We start from the raw sequence: 15,742 nt of genomic DNA, 5'->3' as shown, positions 1-15,742 counted from the left end.
TCATCCATCCATTCATTCATTCATTCCCTACCTGCATCTTCCATGCCTAGTCTTTCTCTTGTCGCCACTCACCTCCACCATATACCAGTCAAAGCAGGTATTTTCATCTGGTTGATGTCAATCCTTTTATTTGTAGACATTTGTACCTGTTCTTACAAAATGTGTACTGTTTTGCATGCACAGATTTTTTTTATTCATGTCTGTGGTGTTGTACTGTAAGCGCTCACACTGTTCCTGAGTTTGTCATTCAGCGCTATGTTTAAGGTCCATCCACACTGCTGTGTAGACATTCCATCTGTCTCTTCTGATGTCTTCAAAGGAGCCCCTGGAATGCAAACACGGTGTTTTACTTAACCAGATTGTCTCCAACTTCTCCCTCCACAATCAAAGCATCGATGAATATTTTGATGCATCCTTTTACAGCTATGCATGCTTTTGTGGGTTATATGCCCAGAGGTAGAATTACTATGTATGCATATATTTAAGCTGACAAAATACAACCAAATTGCTCTCCAGGACTCCCACCAGCTTCACAGATTTCCATTTCACCACCAAACTTGGCACCATCCAGCTTCCCAATTTTTGCTGACCAAATACATGTAGTGATAGCTCATTGTGGTTTTGTTCTACATTACTAATACTAATACATAGTAATACATACTCTTCATATGCTTGTTAACCTTCTGGATTTCCTCCTCTCTAAAATGACTCTTTATTCTTTTGCCAATTTCTGCAGTGGGGTTGCTGTCATTTTCTTGTGGACTAGGAGTTCTTTGTATATTCTACATGTAAAATTCTAGATATTATCAGTTTTACTCAATGTAAATTTCTTCTCCTAATCTGGCATCTGTTAACTTTATTCGTGGTGTCCTTTTTTTTTTAATAGAAATACCCAATTTATATACATGGACCTGTCTTTAAACTCCATTGTATTTCATTGGTCTCATTGTCTGTTCTTGTACCAACACTTGAAAGTTTTCACTATTATTTATTATAGCACATCTTAAAATTTTAGAACAAGTTTATCAAGTTCCTCCAAAAAAATTCAACTGGAATTTTTATTGTTTTTTCATTGAATTTATAGATTGCTTTAAGGAGGACTGATATCATTATAAGATTAATTTGGCCCAGCTGAGTGGGGGGTAGCTCTCCATCTATTGAGATCATATTCCATATTCTTTATTATTATAATTTTAAAGTTTTCTCCATGGAAGTCTGGTGTATTCCTAGATAAGTTTATTCTTATTTGCTTTATAGTTCCTGTTGACATTGTGAATGGCATCTTACTTTCTATTGTATTTTTGAGTTGGTTATTGATGTTGTTGAAACATTCTAATAAAATTTGTGAGTTTATCTTACTCCTAACAACCTGGCTAAACTCTTTTACTGGTTCTAACAGTTTGTCTCTTGAATATGATGATCTTTCTAGATAGATGATCATCTCTTCAGCTGACAATAGCGGTTTTCTCTTTTCCCTTCCAATCCTTACATCTCTTTTTTTTTAATTAAATATTTTATTTATTTATTTATTTATTTGAGAGAGAGAGAGAGCACAAGCAGGAGGAATAGCAGAGGGAGAGGGAGAAGCAGACTTCCTGCCGAGTGTGGAGCCCAATGCGGGCTCAATCCCAGGACCCCGGGATCATGACCTGAGCCAAAGGCAGACACTCAACCAACTGAGCCACCCAGGTGCCCCCAATCCTTACATCTCTTATTCCTTTCCTTATAGGTTTAGCGAGTACCATGATAAACAGCAATGGTGATTGTGGTTATTCTTGTCTTGTCCTTGTCTTGAGTATGATGAAGATAAATTCCTAAAATTTAAAAAGAAATTATGAAAGATCTAAGATGGAAAGAGTAACGGACAGTCAAACTCTAGGGGTGATGAAAAACTAACACCTAGACACATTATAATGAAGTTTAAAAACAACTCATACAAAGAGGAAAATCTAAAACCCTATGGAGAAAAAAAAGTATATTAACAGATGAGGAACAGGAATCATATTAATAGTATTCTTCTCAACAGCAAAACTAGATGCAAACGAACAACGAAGAAATATTTTTAAAGTATTAACGAAAAGAGCATTGAACCTATAATTTTAAATCCAGCCAAACTGTCATTTAAATATGGTAGCATAACAAAAACATCCTCAGATAGACAAGGCCTCACATTAAAATTGCTCTTTGAGGAAGCACGCAAATGAAAAGGGCAACTGGGAGAATTCAAAGAAATACAGGAGCAAAAGATGATCAGACCCATGGGTAAAGTTTATGATAGGAATTTTCTTTAAGCTGAAAAGAAAGAGAAAATACATCCCAAACCACCCAAAACAAAATATCTAGAAAATATCAGCATGATTGCTCAAGTGCAAGGGACACCATTCACTTTATATTCTGTTTACTTTGCAGAGGCATGTAATGTGTGGCCCTGGAGGAGATCAAAGAGAAATTAAAATGTGCTAATGTTTTTGTTTTACAAAAGGGAAAATATAGGTATTGACAAAGTTAAGAAATCGACAGGGGAAAATATAAACCTAAGTATGGATCAGAAGTAAGGGGTGATGGCCACTTTTGTTCTTACTATAAGAACAGATATAGAATGTTACGTTTTTAAACCAGCTGAAGAAAACTGGATCTTTCTATGGAAAACAGGAAGGGGGTATTAAAAAAAAATACAGTGAATGGAAAGTAGAAATAGGGTAACAGGATAAGTTCTAATAGCACGGTAATTATAATATATATAAAAAACATTAAACTCACCAATTAAAAGATACAGATTCCTGGATTGAATTTAAATTCTAAAAAAAAACAAAACACTATGTTGTCTCTCAGATAGAATAAAAATTAAAAGTCGCAAGTGGTTCGAAAATAAAAGGCTCATGTAATTCTTGATTTTGAACCTAGATAAGGTCAACACAAGAAAAGACTACAGACCCATTTAATTTGTCAACAGAGATTCAAAAATCCCAAATAAAATTTTGGTTTGCTGATACATGACGGTGATATAGTAATAATAATACAACAACACATCATGTTAAAGTAGGATTTATCCCAGGAATACAAGGATGATTTATTCTTAGAAATTTTATCAATGTAATTCACCACATTAATGAACTCTAGGAGAAAAATTATGGAATTACCCCACTCAATGTCTAAACACTTGATAAAGTCCAGCATCTAACTGTAATTTTTAAAAAATAGTAGTAACTCTTACAGAATTAGGACTAGAAGAGAACTTTCTTAGCTTGGTAAAATTTATATACCAAATAATCTAGGATGATGTACATAATGGAGCAATTATAGATAAATTCTCTTTAAGAACAAGCTCTCTGGGGCGCCTGGGTGGCTCAGTCAGTTAACTGTCTGACTCTTGATTTTTGCTCAGCTCATGATCTCAGGGTCCTGAGATTGAGCCCCATGTGGAGCCCCTGACAGGCTCCATGCTGAGCATGGAGCCTCCTTAAGATTCTCTCTCTTTCTCCCTCTTCCCCTCCCCAACCCCCCCCAAAAAAATTTTCCTATTACATGTATGGTTAATTTCCAAACATTTATGCACCCAATTTTTTTAAAAAACATATGTTCAACACAAAAAATAAAACATACAGATTACATCATGTAACTATACCAAGAACTGTTCTAGGCTTCAGGGATACAACAATGAACGAAACAGAGAAATTGTCAGCATCATATAGCCAGATACTTGGTGTTGGGTAGACAGAAAAATCCATATGACCTTCCAGTGAAAGATTTATCATCAATGCAGATATGGACAGACTAGAGCATAGAAAAAATTGATGGCCTACAGGTTAACCAACCCCTAGACTATGAAGATTTTCTGTGGCCCAATTTGAAAGGTCATACCTAGAGAAAGATTTCCTGACCTTAGGGGTGGAGTTGGAGAGGAAGGGGCAACCCAATGATTTTAAAGTGGGGAGGGGTCCTATGTGCATATATACATTTTCCTTGGGAGACAATCTGTAGAGCTCATGAGAATTCCAAGGTTAAGAATCACCATATTTCAGAGAAATACTATGATATCAAAATTTTAAATACATGAAAGATACATTGCCTAAGTCCGGCTAAAACAAGAATGAGCCCCCAAGTGAAATGGGTAATCCATGGGTATAGTATCAAACTTCATTTCTGCCTACGGGCAATTCCTTTACACACCGAGTCAGCTAAGCCCATTTCTCATTTCTCCTGCAAACAAGTATCATTTCATTCTTCCATAGAGTTTGCCTCTGGGCAAGACAGCAGAGCATGGTGAAGAGATCATGTAATTAGAGTCAGAAAGCCTGGCGTGGAATCTAGCTGCACTGCCACCGGGGTGGCCTTGGGTAAGTTGTTTCAACTCTCCTAGCTCCAGTGTCCTCCTCTTCCAAATCAAGATAATAGTAACAGTCATAATAAGGATAACAATTGTTGTTATTGCAATGATCAAATGCAATAGCCTAGCGTAAAGTCCTCTACGTTCTCTAATTTTCACTGTTTTGTTCTGACCAAGAGACTACATAACTGAATTCCCTTTCATGGTTTTGTTCTCAACGTTCAGGCACACTAGGGACCCTTCAAGCTTCAACAGTTTGTACTTTTCCAAGATAAGAGCAGTTTCTGCTACCTCTGCCAAAGAAGCAGTGGGATTCAGACCGCATCTGTCTGAACCCCAGCTGACAAATAGAGCTGACAGGTGCATGGCAGGTTCTTATCTGGGAGTAGCATTAATGGTTGGGATTTCCAGCTTTATTATGCCTTAAATAATTAGATGTTATGATTGGGTACAATTAAAAAGGAAATCACATTCATTCTGATCAAATAGAGACTGCACAGACCCAAGGCAAAGTGGCCTGGATGGGCGCCAGTATTCAGAAGCTAGGGCTTTATTGTAGGTAGCAGCCTGGTGTTCATGACAAACTAGAGGGTGGCCGGCTCTTTTTATGGCTCTCCTGAATGCTCCCTGATACTAAACAGATGGCCCCCAGTCATACTGACAACGTCTCTTCGACACAAGAAGCTGGCAAGTGTCCATGCCCCCATTTTGCAGATGAGAAAACCAAGGACCAGGTGGCTTTAATTATTAGCTATGGCTCAAGATTGCCATAAATAATCCTAGAAGGTAGTCAACAAAACTTAGTGGTTATTATCTTTGATTTGCTTGTTACCCTGGAGCTTTAAAAAACAGTCTTTGCAAAAGAGAAAGTCTCTAGGCTATTCTACCCACATGTGGTCCTTTCAAGGCAAAGGGCCTTTTTTTTTTTCGTGCTTTACCATTACTTGGCACCACACACTGAGTAATAGGTTTAATTTGAGAGTTTCACCTCCGTGTCAACAGTACCTTCCCCCACAGCCTGCACAGTTGATGGCCACCCTTGAGAAACAGCTTCAATTATCCTTCTACAAATGCTTTTTGAGCACTAACTCTATACTGGGAATTATGCGAGACATTAAGGATTCCATATGAGGAAGACACGGCCCCTGTGCCCAAGTAATTATCACTGATATGAAAAAACAGATTTGTTTAATGAAAAGTCCTAATAAGAATTCCTAAAGAGTGGTTTCCATCCAAATTATGCAGAATAATCATTATAGAGAAATATCCTTGGGCCCCGCCCTCAGAAAACTTGACTCAGTAGGTCAGGGAGTGGTCCATGATTCTATTGGCTATTTTTTTTATTAAAAAAAAAAAATCAGGAATTCAAGTGACATTACTTTGGGATTTAGGAAACACTAACTTAGGCAATCAAAAACTAGTCCTTCCTGAGGTTCAGGATCCCCCACCAGGAGCCTCTGCCCTCACTCCCCTGTCCAGGCACAACCTCACATGACTGACCCCATTCCAGGGAGGCTTTTCATTGGCTGGATTTCACACATGTGCCTGCCTGGGGCGGCTGTTTCTTCTGGTTGGTGACCTCCTTGATCATCTGCACCTCAAGGCACTCCAAGAGTATCTCATGAGTCACCTTCTCCCCTCACCCTCCTGGGCCCAAACCCAAGCATCTCCCACTTGGGTGTGATGAGAGAAAACAGCCTTGTCAACTTCTAGATCTCTTTTACCATCAAGTGTGCTCTTAGCTGTAGGCTTTATTAAAGATGCAATTTACCAGATTATGGAAGTTCCCTTCTGTGCTGGTATAGTGAGGATGTACATGATGATAGGATGTTGTGTTCTGTCCTATCCTTTTCCTGCATCTACTGAGACAGTCACACTGTTTTTCTTAATCTGTTAATATGAATCACATTCATCATTAGAATTTAAAAAAACAAGTCCTTCCTTTTTTTCTCAGGATCTCTTTTCCTATCTGTCCTCTTCCAAACTCTTATTCATTGGAATGCCCCTAGAAAGCCCCGATTAAGAAGAAAAACAAAAATCTCCAGCTCAAGTGTAGCGTGGAAGATCCTTTGTCTAGGGAAGCCCATAACCATTGTTTCCCACGCACAAAGAGGAGCTTGGCACCATGAATGCTGTGGAACTGGAGACAATCCCTTTCCTTTAGGCCCCCACCAAGGAATAGTGATCAGGTGGCCCTGTGACCCAGCCCCCACTCGGTATGCCCAAGACTCAGACCAGTCTTACTGTTTTTCTGTGCAGTGTTGAAAGGCTCCCAAGTGACCAGAGCCCCCCCAGACAACAGACATCAGGGATGTCTGAGCTAATGGCTCAAAGGAGTAAAGGGAAGGGAGTTTGTCCAATGATGCTTGTCAATCATCTTTCCTTGTAAAGTACAACCAAAAAATCTCCTCCAGTTCCTCTTCCTGCAACACCAAGCCCTCTGGTGACTCAGGATTTTTACCAGGTATAGTTCATGATTTGTGCCCAAACACTATGGAAATCGGAACTACAATAAAGCTAAGGTCTGTTTCCTTGTGAATCAAAGGTTTAGTTACTACAAAAAGGAAGAGGCTGCAGCATGCCACAACAAGTCTATTTGCATGTATGCCATGCTCCTGGGCAACTGTCAGTCATGGAGGGAGCTGTCGGGCGGGCAGCTGTAGTCTGGTGGGAGAGAAACCTGAATGAATGAATGAATGAATGAAGAATGAAGTTGAAAAGGAGATAGAAATGTAAGGGGAGAAAGAAGAGAAAGAGGAAAAGGATAAGAAAGAGAGAAAGACAACTCAAAATTTTAGACATCTTAAAGGTCCAAGGGGGAAAAAAAAAGATCTGCCTTCAAAGACAGAGCTGTTAATTCAATCAAGCAGTAACTGTACGAGGTACATGTGGCCACAGTACCACCAGGGAGAGATTAGTGAACCAAGTAAGCTAAGCGTGTGCTCAGTGAACCCAGAGACAGAATCAGACACTGACAGTCAACACCTACACGTCATTGCCCCTGGTCCAGGCCATCATTTAGCCACCAAAGTGCACAATGCCCAGCACATAGTAAAAGTCTTTAAATGGTGGCCATTATTGTTATTATTTTTAATATGAAATATTTTAATTAATATGAACGCCTTTGACTCAAGCCCAATATCTCTGCCATTACCTGTGAGAGCAAATACAGAAAACAAAAATACAAACAGAGTTAGAAATGTAACAGGCACACAATAAATATAAATTGATTGGCATGAGTATATTTAAAAAAAAAACAAATCTCCCTTAGTTAATATATTCCACAAATAAACACAGTCACACCATGAAACAATAAATAAAATCAAAGTGAGGGGAGAGGGGTAGAGATCAAATGTACTTCCCAGTTGTAGAACCAATGATAGCCAAGATTTCTGGACATTTACTATATGCCAAGAACTGTTCTAAATACTCCGCACATATTATTTCATTTAATCCTTATAACAATGCTTTGAAGTATCAGCCTCATTTTACAGATGAGAAGACAGACAGAATGAGGTTAAGAAACTTGGCTAAAACACACAACTCCTAAGAAGAGCCTGAGATCCCACCTGGGCACTTGGATTCCACAGCTCTTTTTTTTTTCTTTATTTTTTTTACTTGAGATATAATTGATATATCAATTTCCGGTGTACAACACAATGATTTGATATAAGTATATACTGCAAAAATGATCAGTACATTGTCTCGTGAACATCCACCCCCACATAGAGTTATACATTTTTTCTTGTGATGAGAGCAGCTCTTATCAACCATGTAACACCACTTCCCCACAAAAGAGTTAAGTTTCAAACAACCAATCATTCATCTATCTATTCATTCAGCAAATACTTGTTGACTGTCATTCTACTGTTATCCAGGCTGTATTTAGCACTGAGGATATAGTAGTGAACAAAGAAAGTCCCTGACTTCACAGAACTTGCATTCTGGTGGGGGTTGGAGGTGGGGTGCAGAAGAGACAACCAGCACAAATATCCTCACACCAGAACAAGGAAAACAGTGGGTCAGAAAGCATCTCCCCAAATAAACATATTTCCACAGAAATATGCACATCAGAAAAGCATTTTTTAAAAAAACCCAGCTAAAGGATACAGATAAAAACCATCAATGACATTAAATCCAGATATTCTACACTCAACAAATTCAACAAATGTCAACAGAGCACCAACCACTGCCCTCCCAATGGCAAAGGAGAGACTGAGTTCAAGGAGACCCAAACTCAGCCAATTAGCAGGAGGTGGGGCAAGGGCTCCAGTGGGCTTTCCACTCTGCCACAGATGCCCAGAGGAGTTTTACCGGGGGATGGGTGCTGAGCCTAGAAGCCAGAAGTCTAATCAGACCCAAGTATCCTTGCCTTCCCTCTTTCTTCAAAGGCTGCCAGTCCCACTTGCTCAGCCGAAGATGCCACTCAGACCACTTATATCTCTGCAACAAGGTGACCATTTTGCACCAGGGAGGTGGCCTTCATAGGCAGGTGCACAGACACTAGAGCAAGTTACAGACAGATTGCTAAGCAGTCCCAGAGCCACCTCAGCTTGAGTGTGGATGGCCCAACACATTGATGGCCCCAAGCTCTGGAATGCAAAAACTATGGCAAACCACCTCTTCTGGTACAAGAAGAGTAGGTTCCTTAAGGAAGCATCATCTTGGGTTTCTTTTGTATCCAGAAGATTTGACGCAATGCCAGTTGTAGAGTATGTGCTCCGCAGAGTTTCATGGATGAGCTGATCCCTGGCCATTTATCCTTTTTCAGAGCGTGTGACAACCACGTAGACAACAGCAGCGGCCGCTGACATTGAAGAGCAACCTCCCCAGCCCATCAAGGCCAACTGCAGTCACCAAGCACCAGGAACTTTATTCAGGCTGCTCCCTGTGGGGTACAATGGCTCACAAAAGACTCAAACTGGTGCTGCTGAAGATGTTGAGTCTTGAGTTTTGAGCCAACACATCCATCAACCTTGGGCAAGTTGGGGACACGGATTTTAAAATTTTTGTAAGGATTAGATTAGTTAATATGTGCAAAACAGTGCAAGTGCCTGGCAAATAGTAAGCGTCTAAAAGGGTTGGCTGCGACTATTCCAATACTGTGGCTGGGCTGTGCCCAGGCCCCAAGGGGGTCCACCGGTACTGCCTGAACCACAGGGGGCATGAGAACATGGAACAGAGTGACGGCAGGTGACACGATACAGCCACGTGGAGTCATAAACATCCATACTAACGAGTGCAAAGATCGCTAGAAGCACAGAGAGATCACTGTGGGCTGATACTACATAGATCTCCCCGAAGCCTCCTCCAAGCCCGCCATGGTCAGGGGGCTCCCTGTTATTCCTCTGGGTTGAGGAGCCAGGCTACTGAATCAGTTTATAAATGATGGTGAGTCACATAATGTAATCTAGATAGCCCTCTGCTCTCACCTGTCAGAGAATGGGATGCCAGTGTGGCCTGATTAGATCAGCCAGAGCAAAGAGCTGGCATCAAACATTTGAACACCTGCCCCTGTCCAGCCCTCCAAATGCCCCCAGGCAGCATTGGCTCTCAGTCCCCGTGAGAAGTACATGCTGAAACCAGACGTTAGCGGAGTGCGGGTCCCCGGGATGCTGGCCATCCGGAGAACTGTGTAGTTGGAGATCTACTTTAGTTCTAAATTTCAGATGCACCACCTGAGCCCCAAGAGAATTTCCTCATGAGTCACGCCCATCTTTGGGGGAACCACTGGGCAGAGGTTGCAGAAAGAATCTGTGGGGGTTGGTTCCCATACTAACGTAAGAACAGAGTGTCTAAGGTACAGCATGGGAAGGAAATGCTCTCGGAGGGAGGGAGAGTGAGGGACCAAGTGACATGGCCCACACCCCAAGACCTGCCTCACACTGCAACTCTGTCCTCCCAGGAGCTCTGCCATCCCTCAAAACCTCCCCCGGAGCTTAAATCAAACACCCCCTCCCCCTTGACTCAGCACAGTCAAGATAGGCTGATACTGTCCAGAGGACTCCACAACAAACAGCAGTTAAGAATTTGATCCCTGGAATTAGATAGGTCCCGGTTCAAATTCTGGTTCTGCCACTTAAAACTGTAATCTTAAGCAGGTCACTTAACACTCTATGCCTCAATTTCCTTGTCTGTAAAACACAGATAATAATTCCTTACCAGGCTACTGTGAGGATCAAATCAAAGACCGCGTGAAAAGGAGCACCACGGTGCTGGCCATAGTCGATGCCCAGTGAAGGCCGGCCCTTATATTACTAAGCACCGCCCGAGAGAGAGACTACGGTGGGAAGGAGCCCAGAGAACACCAGGCTTGGCAAAGGAGCCAAGCCAACCAAGCCCACCTTCCAGAATTCGCCACAACCAGCTCATTCCAACGGCTCGCGGGTCCTGCCTTTTCCATACGTGATGTTCAAATGGATGCCATTGTGTGGCTCATCTCTACGGCCGCCTCATTTCTATTTATCCCCACGTGGGCCCACCCTGACTCCCTCCTCAGATGCTCGTGCCCAGCCCAGGCCTGGTCCGAGAAGCAGGCCTCCTCCCCACGTGACTGACACCAGGAACGGTGTCTCCTTGTGATACAATTACTCCCACTCACCAAGAAGAGTTACGCCTGTGTTGGCCCAATAGTCTTAACGCAGAGGGAGACACCCAGGACACTCATAAAATCATTCGTTCCACAGATGTTGATGAGAGCCTAGGAGGTGTCCTGTCCCCGTAACACCCTTCCCTCTTAGAAGCTGTTGCATTTAGATCTCAGTTTCCCCGCTCAGGGAACGCCTCCCAGATGGCGAGGCCAGGAGGTGGCTGCAGGAGAAGGCCGAGCGACCTGAACACAATGGGGAATCCTTCCTGGAGCAGTGGCAGGGACGGGCACGGCGGCAGTCCTCAAGCAGGACCAGGAAGTAAGGAATCTGCCCAGCCAGATGGGCTGGGGCAGGCTTGCTCAAGGTGCGGTCAGGAGATGTGCCAGGGGAGGCTGGCTCAGGGTCCCCTGTGGCTTCCTGCCTGGACAAACACGCCTCCTCCGCAGCCCCGGCGGACTGTCCCCTCTGCCGAGCCCCTCCGGGCAGCACTCACACTGGCCCATTGTTCTTCGGGCTGGCAGCTCTCTGGCTCTTGTTTCCCATCCCTGCCCCCCGGCGACCCCAGCAGAGCCTCGGCTGGTCCGTACACGCCGAGTAGATTCTGGGGCTCAGCGCTTCCACCCTCGTGCACCTCACAGAGTCAGGGTGCTCAACAAAGTACCTTCCCTATTTTGAGGACATTCCTTGAAGTAGGGACCAAAATAGAATGTTGTGGAAAGGCCAGTCAATGGACAAAGATTTTCAACTGATCTCTGTCATCAGAATCCTTTTCTTTTTCAACTCAATTATTAAGCAGATCTCCAAAATTGAAACAGGTAGAGGAGGACTAACTCTAAGCATAGTGAGGTCCAGAGGCTGTCTTTGGGGTCTCCCACTCCTTTGGCTCCCCTGGCCCTCAGTCAGGGAGCCCAAAAGCATCTCCAAAGAGCACACATGATTGGGAATGTTCTGCCCCGTGATCCTCCCCCTGGGACTCACCTCGCAGACTGATGTCTTCTGGCCAGACCTTGAGACGCATTCCCTACACCGCCCCCCATTTTACCCAGGTGTCTCCAGTGGCCCCCTGTCCTCTCTCAGTCTGGCGTGCTGGGTCCTCTGCTGCTACAGGGCCAGTTCCAGGCCCTCTGCCTTTCCATCTCTTCCCTACCTCCTGCCCAGGGTGGTGGTGGGTGGCCCTCAAGTGGCAACTCGTACCTGGGGCTTGAGGGCAACTCAGAGCCAAATCGACCCTTTGGTACAACGGAACTCAGTACGAGAGCAGATTGTCTCAGCACTAAGGGGCAAAGAGCTGGGGTTCCCGGTGGGTGTGACTTTAGAAATGTCTCCTTCTGTGACAGGTAACTTCTGAACTATCTTGGCGCTAGGTAAGGATCGGGAAAGCAGAGCGCACTAGTCTCTGGGGTGGCCAGTTTGAGATATGGAAGGCACACTGCACTCCCCCACAGCAGGGCCGGGCCCCCAACTCCGCCCTCCCCACGCCTGTTCCTGGTCAACCCCACATGCCTTTACAGATCCTGCTGCAGTTCCAACAGGGGTGGCCCAGACGTAACCACTACTTGAGATGGGAACATTTACTACTCCCTTATACTCTGCCGAAAGCTGGTGTGCTTTTATGTCTGAGGCCCAGTCGACTTTCCCTGAAAATCAAGAGAGATTGAAATCCCAAATGTGCATCCAACCACAATGCCCACTGCTCACCCCATTCCCCCACCTCCCTCAGCTTGTCTATCTGCCCACTCCCAAGAGCCTTCTAAGCCTTATTCAAAGCCCTAGACCTACATCCTCCATGAAACTACTTCTACTATTACTCCTTTTAGAGTGTTTATGATTCTATCCTCACTTTTTGATAATTAATAATACACAGCTTGAATTTTCATTGAACATTTAAATGGTTTTATTTCCATAATTCAACTGTTAGTTTCTTGTGGGCAAGGACCAAGGCTTCCTGGGAGCCCACATGGTGTCCAGCCCTGTGTTTTATATTGTGATTCACAAGAGGCTAGGGTTCAATTAGTACCCGTTGACTTACTCATGCCACTGACTAGGACCTCCGTTATGTCAAATGCATCTGGAGTCTGAAAGTAGCTGCCATAGATGTTTCATCCAAAGAACAAAACCCAGGCTGAGAAAGAAAACAAGAGGAAATACATTTTAATCTCGTATTTCTTAGTTCATTTCATATTTTTCCTAAGCAAACAATCACAAGTTTAGTCCATATAATAAATAGCTCCTAACTGTCTCCCAATACCACTGCTCCCCCCAGCAAATCCACTTTCCAAAGTGCAGCCAAGAGATTTATTTCTCATGCAAATCTATCATCTTCTTCCACTGCTTTAAACCCCTCCGTGGTTTCCAGTTGCCTTTAGGCCTTAGTCCAAATCCTTCCTCTGACTTCCTAGGCCCTTGAGAATCCGGACTTGCTGCCTCTCCAACCTCATCTTCCATCCCATGCCCGAAGCTCTCCAGGGCCCTGCATATTCAGTTTACTTAAAACTTCCACACCAGGCTCTCCTTTGAACCCCAGGCCTTCACACAAGTTCTTCCTCCTTCTAGAATGTTCTTCTCCCCACTCTTTTCTTCCCTCTCCTGCATCCCTTCACCTGGCTGATTCCTGTTCAACCCTCATTGACCCAGAAAGGACTTACCTGAGCCCCAGATAGCAGATCAGAGAAAGTACCAGATGTTCAGCTCCTTCTTGTGTCTCCCCTTCATTGGGGTCACCTGCTTGTTTCCCCACCTAGATCTTGAGGTTAGGGACAGTGACCCTCCTGCTCATCGTTCATCACCCCAGTTCCAAGAATAGTGCTAGTTGAACAGAATAATCAAAATGTCCCCACATTGCAGCCAAATGTTTAGGACATCTTCCCCACATACAATGCTGCAGGCCATGAAGACATTACCCTTCAAAGTGAGGGCTTTGGGATCACTGTTTTTGAGATTAAATTTATAATTAAAGAAATAATAACTTAGGGTGCAAAAGAGTTCCAGGACCTCAAATTCAGTCCAATTCAGCTTACTAAATCAAATTACTTCCTTCCCTAATACAACTTATTCTCTACCTCTGCCCTGTCCACCAGCCTCACTTGTGGTCTGTCGCTTGTAGGACACAAGAGGAAGGAAGGGGGGAGTCATGACCACCGACATAAATACCACCTGTTAATACCTTTACCCAGTATATTGTTGCCACTTTAAGCAAAGCTGTCCTTTCTCCTGGAGAAAAGCTTCCAACACTGCTGATGGTCTGCAAATCTGAGACAGCCTCAGTCAATGGACAGGGAACATGAGATGGTTTTATGTGTACACAGACAAGACAACAATTTATGGAACGTGGTCTCAGGGGGAACCCGTGCCCTCCAACCATCTTTCCCCACTCCTGATTCAAATATCCCAGTTAGACCTTAGTCCTTTTGCTCAAAGCAGTGGTTCTCAAACTTTACCATGGGTCAGAATCACCTGGAAGACTTAATAAAACAAAGAGTGTGGGAGCCCCATCCCCAGATTTTCTGATTCAGGAGGTCTGATTCAGGCCCCAAAATTTGCATTCCTAAGTCCCTAAGTGATGCTGATGATGCTGGTCCAGGGACCAGATACGAAAAACCTCTGCTTAAACTAGGAATGGTTTCAGCCCTGTTGTGCATGAGCATCATCTGCAGAACTTTTTAACTTTACAGAGTTTGAGTGAGGCCTGGGCTTCTGTATTGCAAATGTGCCACAGTGATGCTGTTGCATGAGCAAAGCTGAGAACCATGTATGTATTTATCTCCATTGAAAAGTAGTGGTCCTTCTAAAGTACTAATACTTTGTAGTGGAATCAGTCATTTACATGCTAGTATGAATGAGTCCCCAAGCTTTCCTGAGATTTGATGACTAAATGCAATGGGATATCCTGGAATGATCCTGGAAAAGAAAAAAAAAATGGAAAAACTGGAGAAACTTAAATAAAGTCTGTAATCTAGTTAATAGTATTATACCAATGTTCATTTCTTCATTTTGATAAATGTACCACAGTTATATAAGATCTTAACATTAGGGTAAGCTGAGTGAAGGGTATCCAGGAATTCTCTGTATTTTATTTTTGCAACCCTTCTATAAAACTAAAATTGTCTTAAAATAAAAAGCTAAAAAAAAAGAAGGCTATACATGGTGTGGGCAAAGTCATTAATGCTGAAAATGTGTCAAGTGGCAATAAATATGGCATTATTCTTTGGACATAAGGTATATCTTTTCAGATGTAAGATTTGAGATTTGTACATCAGAAAACCACGGCATCACTATCTTTGCCTCCATATTTGCTAAATTACACTATAATTTGTGTGAGAGATTTTCTGTCTTGTTCATCACAGTATCACCATCACCTAACTCAAAACAGACACTCAAAGTATGTGTTGAGTGAATGAATGAAAAAGTAAGTGAATGATGATATTCTAGACTGTACAAAGATAGTTTGATAAGCCCAACCTTGACTTTTGGAGCATACAATCTAAGAAGATGCATTTATAATATTTTTCACTTACATATAAATATATTTATATTTTTATTATGGATTTCATATAAATCTGAAAAATTTAAGAGTCACATATAAAATCTAAGGATATACATACATGTATATGAAAAATACAGGTGCTTATATATATAATCAAAGAGAGCAAAATAACAATATTAAGCCAATCAGAGGAAAAGTGAAATTTATATCAGTAGGGATTTTTGCCTATTTTTGTTTGCCGCTATATTCCCGCACCTAGAATAGGTTTGGCATTAGCTGACGCTCAATAAATATTTGTTCAGTGGATGAATGAATCAAGCCTCATGTGCAAGCCAAGGGGAT

This window comes from Halichoerus grypus, chromosome 11 (genome assembly GCF_964656455.1).
Source record: "Halichoerus grypus chromosome 11, mHalGry1.hap1.1, whole genome shotgun sequence".
Classification (NCBI taxonomy): Eukaryota; Metazoa; Chordata; class Mammalia; order Carnivora; family Phocidae; genus Halichoerus; species Halichoerus grypus.
This window is presented reverse-complemented; position numbering follows the sequence as displayed.